This window comes from Macrobrachium rosenbergii, chromosome 57 (assembly GCF_040412425.1).
Source record: "Macrobrachium rosenbergii isolate ZJJX-2024 chromosome 57, ASM4041242v1, whole genome shotgun sequence".
Classification (NCBI taxonomy): domain Eukaryota; kingdom Metazoa; phylum Arthropoda; class Malacostraca; order Decapoda; family Palaemonidae; genus Macrobrachium; species Macrobrachium rosenbergii.
Window position 1 is genome coordinate 2110001 of NC_089797.1, and position 9444 is coordinate 2119444.

A 9444-nucleotide genomic window follows, 5' to 3' on the forward strand; every position below is an offset into this window, starting at 1 on the left:
AGTTCTGTATGTGAATCTAATGGGTACAGTTTTCTAAAACGTAGAGTGTTACCTTTAAACCGAAATATTGAAACTAACGACAATATGCATGAACGGGTTTTAATAAGGAACGAATTTTTAGACTAACACGTCATCGTTCTAAAGAAAAATATTGGTCTTCTCTGAACATCATATGTTTTCCTGGAAGTCTTTTAAACAATACACGAATGTTTTACTTGCTCTAAATCATTATCCTTACTTATTTTTTTTTTTTTACGTAAGTGAAAGTAGATGAAGTGGGTTTCCATTCGTTTGGGAAATTAATTTTGAACAGTTATAGTATCTCAGCAAATGACGTATAGCTTTGAATGATAGCTGTAGTTTTCACTGTACTTCAAATCGATTTGGGCTTATTGTAAATACTAGCGGATCCAGAAAAAATAAAATATATATATATATATATATATATATATATATATATATATATATATATATATATATATATATATATATATACATACATATATATACATGTATATATATACACATATATACATACATACATACATATATATACGTATATTTGTATATATAGGCTACTCAGTAAGTATCTTCTTATAAGAATAGGTATAATTGTTCAAGTACCTTGCATTATTTTTCAAAGGGGCCACGTACCCAGGTGCCCCCACAACCCTGGATCCATTAGCGATCGTAAAGGAATTTGGTTATGCACCATATAAACATCTTTGTTTATGGCCATTCAACTCTACCAATGGAATTTGTTTGAATGTCCGTTGCTACAAGAATTCTGACTCGATAAAGTATATATGAAATAAAAGAATGCATGGATATTTTCAAACGTTACACATTAAGGTCATAACTTTTCGACTGCAATTACAAAAATCTGACAGAATATACAATATTTATACTCAGTAAATAAATATATATATATATATATATTTTATTATATATATATATATGAGTATTATATATATTATATATATATATATATATATATATATATATATATATATATATATATATATATATATATATATATATATATGTGTGTGTGTGTGTGTGTGTGTGTGTGTGTGTATGTGTAAAAAATATTAGAGTAGACACACTAATAATAATTATATGAAGACTTCTGCAAACTTTTTTTTTTTTTTTTTTTTTTTTTTTTACAAAATTAATGGTAATCTTGTGGCACCCTTAAACACCCAGTTTGAGAATCATTGTAATCTAAAATATTACTGTTGATGCATGGAGTGAAACTTCATGATACTCCTACATGTAACTTGATATAAAAAAAAAAGCATTATTTACTGATTACAAAATTTTACAAAACATTGTCAACCATATCAGCTAGTATCAGCTGGCGTCCCAGATATCATGTATCACGCACCTTGTTTATACACACCCACAACTTTTCTGGCGTTTTCCGAAGTATTCCTCAACGTCCCCGATTTCCTAACCAATATATATGGCAATACTGAATCGCTTAACTGCTAAGGACTCACAGAAGGTTCGATTAAATCACCGAGATCTCACAGGCTACAACAGTAACTCGGTTCGTTTACAAAATCGGTTCAAACTGTGAGAAAACTTCCGTCATAATAGAAAACGATCAATTGCTGGAATCAAGATGGGTAACTAAGTTAAAAATACCTTTTCAGAAGCCAGCTGGTATTCGTAGATTTTTGCGTTCGACAGATGAATTCTCGGACTCTAAGTGAAGGAAAAAGGGTATTTTAGCAATGACGAAACATTATTTCATCAATATAATCAGTCAAACGTAAAATTTAGGAAGTAATCCGCTTAAAAATATGCTAAAATAAAGATTAAAAAATGTTCACCTGAACTTCTCTGGAAGGGCCTCTAAACTATATTTATGGCCACTGATTGTTCTTGCTTGTTGGAAACATTCTCTGCTGTGATGAAAAATCGTAACGTGAGCACAGACTTCCATTAATACAATCGTGAATTGTTTTTCTTGAAAATTAAGGTGTTAACCTCAAAGAGAATCCTGTCCTTTTTGAAATGAACACTTTACTCAGCTCAGGAGAGGTGGTCGTTCCTGAACAATTCCCTGGGTCACTTTTGTCTTCATAATAATGCAAGCAAGTCCTGTTCATTAAGAAAATGTGTCTCGCTGTCGAACTTCTCACTTCCAGAGGTCCTTTCACCCTCACACATTGGACTGTGGGACAGCCTCCCTGGGAATGTAGAGCAATTGGTACTTCAGAAGTTCAAGCGAAGATGCAATGCATTACTACCCTAATACAAAACTTTTATTCTAATAATTTCCTTACATTTTTTTCTATTTATTTATTAATTTGTTAAGTTTTTTTATATATGTGATATCTTCTTTCTGTATTTCACATTACCTTCTGTTACTTCTTTCTAAAGAAAACCATATTCTTTGGAAGTTTGATTTTCAAATCAATGGCCCCTGTGGACTATTTTCCTATGAATAGAGTTTATCTTCTGAATAATAATAATAATAATAATAATAATAATAATAATAATAATAATAATAATAATAATAATTAATAATTATTATTATTATTATTATTATTATTAATTTTATGTTTAATGATAACATAAAATTTTAAAATGCAATAAATAATAATAATAATAATAATAATAATAATAATAATAATAATAATAATTAATAATAATAATAATAATAATAATAATAATAATAATAATAATAATTTTATGTCAATAATAATATAAAATTCTAAAAATGCAATAAAATAATGATTATTAATTTTTATGTTTAATGATAATATAAAATTAAAAATGCAATAAAGAATAATAATAATAATAATAATAATAATAATAATAATAATAATAATAATAATAATAATAATAATAATAATAATAATTTTGGTTAATGTAAAAAAAAGGGATAACTTTTAGTACAATATTTTTTTTTTCCAAAGTTTTGCTAGATACTGACGAAAGCCTCTAAATGTTGCACTATATCACGTCCCACTTGACACTAAATCACCAGAAGCCTCGTACGTTACCACCTCCACCGTTAATACGTTCTTTTGTCTTTATTAATTCTCGAAATTTCTGCTGAAAATAAAGAAAAAGGGAGCGTATGCCCCCGAGGAATACTTTATGGCTGCATAAAACCTGATTCGCCGTCAATGCCAGGAATTCAAGTTCTCATAAAATGTGCCGCTCGGAGAACGTTGCTTATGGTGTCCATATTTCTCGAGAATTGTACAATTTTTTTGAAAATGCTGGATAGGAATGAGATTCAAATCAAAGGCCAAGCGCTTGGACCTATGAGGTCATTCGGCGATGCAACGGAAATTGACAGTAAAAGGTTTGAAAGGTGTAACAGGAGGAAAACCTCAAAGCAGTTGCATCATAAATTAATTTTTAGGAGAGGCTGGGAAAGAGAATATGAAAGGAGGTACAGTAAAAGGAACGAAAGGGGTTGCAGCTAGGGGCCGAAGGCACGCTGCAACACCTTTCAAATCTTTTTACTGTCAATTTTCATTTCAGTGCTGAATGACCTCATAGGTCCCACCGCTTGGCCTGTTGGCCAAAATTCTATATTCCATTCCATTCCATAAGAAATTGATGTAACTATTTACTATTATTTGAATAGCAAGGTAAATAAGCTTGGTTATCGAAAGGACTATTTGAAACTCGGACTAACTTCTCGAAATATATCCTGTGACACAATTAGCAAAGCATTTATTGTAATGGAATCAATAATTGCCATGGAAATTGTCGAACGACCGTGTATAGGGATAAAATGGCTAAATATCCCTGTACGTGTTTTTAAAGATAAAATCAATAATATAGCAATAAAACAAAAATTAAAGACATAACATTTAACGCTTTGCAGATTATTTCTGTCATTACTTGACTGAAATTCAGTTTTATGAATATAACGGAAATATTATGACGAAAGGGTAATTGAATTTTTTTGCTTTTACATTTGCATATTTGCTATTCAGAAATGACATTTAAATTTAAGTTAGCAAGTACAGGGTTAGGTTCTAGAAAAAACTTAAATTTGCAAAACAAGATTCATGGCACAAGTTACAAGTTTAATTTTTCACTGAATGATTTTGATTTTTTCAGGGATTCGCTTGAAAAGTTGAAGTTAAATTTGGAAGGACCACATCGCGGTAGATGAAACCTATTCATATGGAACAAGCCCACCAAAGGGGCCATTGACTTGAAATTCAAGCTCCCAAAGAAGGAATTATATCGAACGTGAGAGGGAGCAGACCGAAGATGATGAAGAGACGAGAATGGGTTGGACACTAACTTAGATAAAGAACGACACAATTAGAGGTACTGGGAAGTCTATGCACCCAGTTCTCCTCAACGCCTGTCGAAAGCACCACAATGGAATTCGTTATTTTTTTTTATTTTATTGGTTTCATCACTTGATTTCTAAAACATGCTTACTCCATTAATTAATCATTTTCATTCATCAAAATTCTAGATTCCTAATATACTTGAAAAAATGTCGAAAATCATTTAAAAAATGCAAGAAATTATCATTATCGATCAAGTCAGTTTTTTTTTTTTTTAACAGAGTACTCATTTAAGATGAATCCAACATTGGTCATTCTAAACAACAATTTCTGAGATGCTTAAACATAAAAGAAAACAGCAACATTTATCAATTTATGAATATGATTTCACAGAGAAAAAATACAGCCCACGTTACCATGCAACACGATAAATCCAGGAAGGAAATTCCTGAATATTCTGCAGTTTTACTTCTGGTTCAGATTTTTCATATGAGCACTGGAAACTTATCTTGCTGTAGTTTTGGTTTTGTCGCACGTGCTTGCGTGGGCATTTATCGTTCGTTTTCTTGGTTTATTAAATTGCTACAACGCACAGAGATAACCAGGGGGTGCTTTTTTTTTTTTTTTTTTTTTTTTGCTGCAGAAAATTTATCTGTTTTTCTAATGACTGACCTCCTCTTTCTGTATTTCCCGTTACCTTCTGTTACTTCTTTCGAATGAACACCATAATATTCTTTGGAAGCTTGAATTTCAAGTCAGTGCCCCCTGTGGTGGGCTTGTTCCATATGAAAAGGGTCCATCTCCTGAATAATTGATAATAATTGAGGATGTTTGTTTCAATCTCAGAGCTGCAAAGGGCAGTCCATGATTATACCAAGACTAGGAGACCTTACTTTGAAGCTAAGTATTGCATAAAGCCTACTATTTTATCTGGACATGCAGCACCTTCACTCACCAAGCAAAATATTAGTACATTCATAAATAAAAGCTTACACGCACGCATAAAATAGGACGACAGATGTCAAGGGGAAATTTGGTACATATTTTGGTGCGCGGAACGGGGCCAACAGACATTCTGAATATTCTTCACCAATCTTTTGTTACTTCCTCAGCTTTTATATCCTATCGGGTCAATTTTCCGGCGCAAGAGCCTATTTTACACGATGCAATATCCTTTCTGTACCAAGATCCCTTTCACGTTTGGTAATTCTTCTCATGAATATATTTGCATTCCAGAGGCTGAGTTGTTAAGCTCCCATCTTTTCCTCATATTTTGTGAGTTGTTGAGTTCCTATCTTTTCCTCATATTTTGTAAAATACTGAGGTAAATATGCTATGCCAGTCCACTTCTTCCATAACAAATAAGCCTAGTAGAGCAAAATTCTTGTTAGTCATTTTATACATAGACAGTAACCTGATACCCCAGGGGAGGAGGGTATCGGGCACTCTCTACACCCCTAACACTCCACAACTCTATCTGACCTCACTTAACCTAAACCAAAATATCCAAACCTAACCTAGTCTAAAGAAGGTTACTTAATTTACCCATAACAAAGCTAACCTAACCTAACCTGACCTAACCCAGATAGCACATATACGTGTATTCATGAATATGTGTATGCATTTTATTGTGAAGAATTTATGCATGATCATATCCATAATTATTGACAGCAAGTGTGACCTCATGTCATTGTGAAGACATTAGGACGAGTAAAGAGAGAGAGAGAGAGAGAGAGAGAGAGAGAGAGAGAGAGAGAGAGAGAGAGAGGAGAGAGAGAGAGAGAGAGAGAGAGAATCTTCACTGATGGATTTTAACTTATTAATCCCTTCCACAAACGTAATTCTTTATTAACATCCCAAAGAAGTGGAAATGTTTAATCATCCTAAAATTCCAGTTGACATCAGACGAAGTCGACCATAACCCTCTGAACTGGGCCATTGGCATAATGAAGTGGTCCACGAGATGGGACCATAATCTTCGCATCAGAGAAGGTAGAAGGACATTTGGTCAGTGTTAAGAGACTATTCTCCTCATCTGATGGCGGACATAACAGAAGAAGGAAGACGAACCTTTCTAAGTTATTGTTCAATAAGGAAAGAAGATTTTGGAACGAGGCTGCATTAGTATTATTTTTCTTATGACGTCACTGGAATATCTGTCTATCTTAGTGCAAAATGAAACAAGTAAAAAATGAGCCGAAGTTTCTTCGGCGCAGTCGAGTGTACAGAGTATAATCAAGGCCACCGAAAATAGATCTATCTTTCGGTGGTCTCGGTATAATGCTGTATGAGCCGCAGCCCATGAAACTTTAGCCACGGGCCGGTGGTGGCATTTCCTATATCGTTGCCAGACGCACGATTATGGCTAACTTTAACCTTGAATAAAATAAAATCTACTGAGGCTAGAGGGATGCAATTTGGTATGTTTGATGACTGGAGGGTGGATGATCAACATACCAATAAGCAGCCCTCTAACCTCAGTGGTTTTTAAGATCTGAGGGTGGACAGAAAAAGTGCCGACGGACAGAGAAAGTGGCACAATAGTTTTCTTTTACAGAAAACTAAAATCTGTATCTTCATTAAGGTATTGGGTGCTAGGATGATAATAATTGATCATTTACTGCGCAGATGTATTTTCTTTTTAAGGATTCTTTTTCATATGTGCTAAGCAAAGTGTTTTGCAGGCTCAGTAACCAAGAGGCTTAGACACTTTACAGTAAATTTATCTACCCTTACCTAACTCTAATACCATGATTCAAATAGACTTTAATAAGTACGATTAAAATCAAAGTCATTATGGACTTACTTGTGTGGTTCTGAGAACAGTTTAAATTTGCCTCATCGACATAGACGAAATTTTCTAATGAGATAAGCAAACTGGAAAATAATTTGCACCAGGCCATCCTGAAACAATGTTCATGTTTTTATATTATATACGCTAAGCTTTTCACCAAACTACAATTCTCTAATTTAAGCCAAGGAGTAAAATTCAGAATGGTAACAGCCGTGGATGAATGCAAAGCGAGAGATACAATGCAGCTGAATTAAATGAAATAGCTAAAAGCGTCCGTGAAAAGAAATAAGAGCGAAGTAGAATGAAAATTTATCCAAACATCTATAAGGAAATCGTCTCTATTTCGAATTAGGGCAACAAACGTTATTAACAGTTATCATGACGTAGATCTCAATTTCCTTCGTAACTTAACCTCACTCAGGCAATGCTGCCCTCAAATGGAAAACTGCAGGACCTGCAAAATTTTCGAAATTGAGGTATGCAACCTATTGGGTTCGTGAAACACTAATGCACAAGTTACTGCAGTTTCAGAATGATTCTTCACTGCTTTATTTAGGGGGTCCCATTTGCAGTATCTGCAAAATCAGTAGTAAGACTAAGGAAAACTGTAGTACTTACCATTTTTCTCAGTTTTGTATTTTGCAGATACTGCAGTCTTTCATTTTAGGACAGAATGACAGTGTTAGTAAGACTTGCCCATAAGGACCGTTCGACCTCCACACATCGTGAGCTTGTCTTGGGCTCACCAGGGAACATTGCTCGACATTTTCCCTCAACAAGTAATGCTGTGCTTATGGGAAAAACCTACTATTCATTTCAGGGACAGCGAGGCAGAGTTTTTCTCAAAGAAACCTATTGGAAATATGGATATGTTCCTCTACATAAAGAATATAAATATTTTTGTTTTGAAAGACTATATAATTAGTATTATCAGTCCACTAAAATATAATTTTTGCTTTCATTGACTCTTCACAGCTGGGAATATCAGTCTACTAACCAGTTTTCCAATTTTATTGAATGAAAAAGAAAATTCATTGTCAACTCCTAAGTAGAATAGAGCAACATTCCGGCGAGGAACTTGGCTGAAACTATTATCAAAGATATTCTGCGAATGTATGATAACTTGTGTTCTTGACGTTATGGCAAAAATACACTTCACTTACAACATTGGTTCTTAACCTGGGGACGTCAGCAATTTCCAGGCGGGGGGGGCACGAGCACTATGGAAAGACTTTAAAATTCTCTAATTACATTCGTTATTCTCCTAACAAGAGTCTCTAAGAAGCAGTGTTAAGTCTCTCAAAAGAATACAAACACCCCTTCTCTTTTTTTTTATTTTCCTTTAAATATGGGATGGAATTTTACTCATAGATGGAAGGGGGCGTGGAGGGAAGGACCAGTTCTCAGCGGGGGCGTGTTAATATAAAGGTTAAGAACCACCGACTTACAAAGATACTAAATATCACGTTTTAACCTTTTCCTACCTTACTGTTGGGTTAAGAGAAACAGATTATATCGAGACACAGCGAGTTGTTGTGAGCAAACTGAATTATCATACGTTATTTCAAGAATTCTCGTTTTCAGGCAGCGTATTTTTAGATACTTCCCGGATAAATAAATCCCACATTAAATACACATACCAAGAGAAGTGAGTTCTCTGTGGTTAAAATGATTGAAACTGACATCAGAAATGGACATCCATACACATATCCAAAATATGCAACCCCACTTTTTTAATATGAATATAAGAATGAATAATGATTATATATGATTTCATATTTTTTACACACCGACAGTCGAAAGAAATCGGAACAAATCGAAGATAAATTTCCCCACAAAAATAATTTGAAATGTAGTCTGGATAAATTGGGATATATTACGTTCTTCCATCACTGTGTATGAAATGGATTACAAAAGGAAATTAACTATGTTCGCAAAAATGGAAAATATAGGTATGGACAATTCTCGAATAAATGTAATTTGTAAAGATTGATATGTAGATTGCAGAGATTTACATAACAGTCAGATACAAGGTGACACAAAGCAGCAATCTATTATTATTATTATTATTATTATTATTATTATTATTATTATTATTATTATTATTATTATTATTATTATTATTATTCAGAACATGATCCCTGTTCATACGGGAAAACATCGAAAGAGAATAAGAGAACTTAGAGTAAATTTGGATGTGAAAAAGCATTAAAATTAGTAGTATATATATATATATATATATATATATATATATATATATATATATATATATATATATATATATAGGAGTTCCTCGTTGCATGACAGATTGTTGGTCGAAGGATGCCTCATTAGTTCTTTTAGTAATATGAATTTGAGCGATGGTTTTTTAAG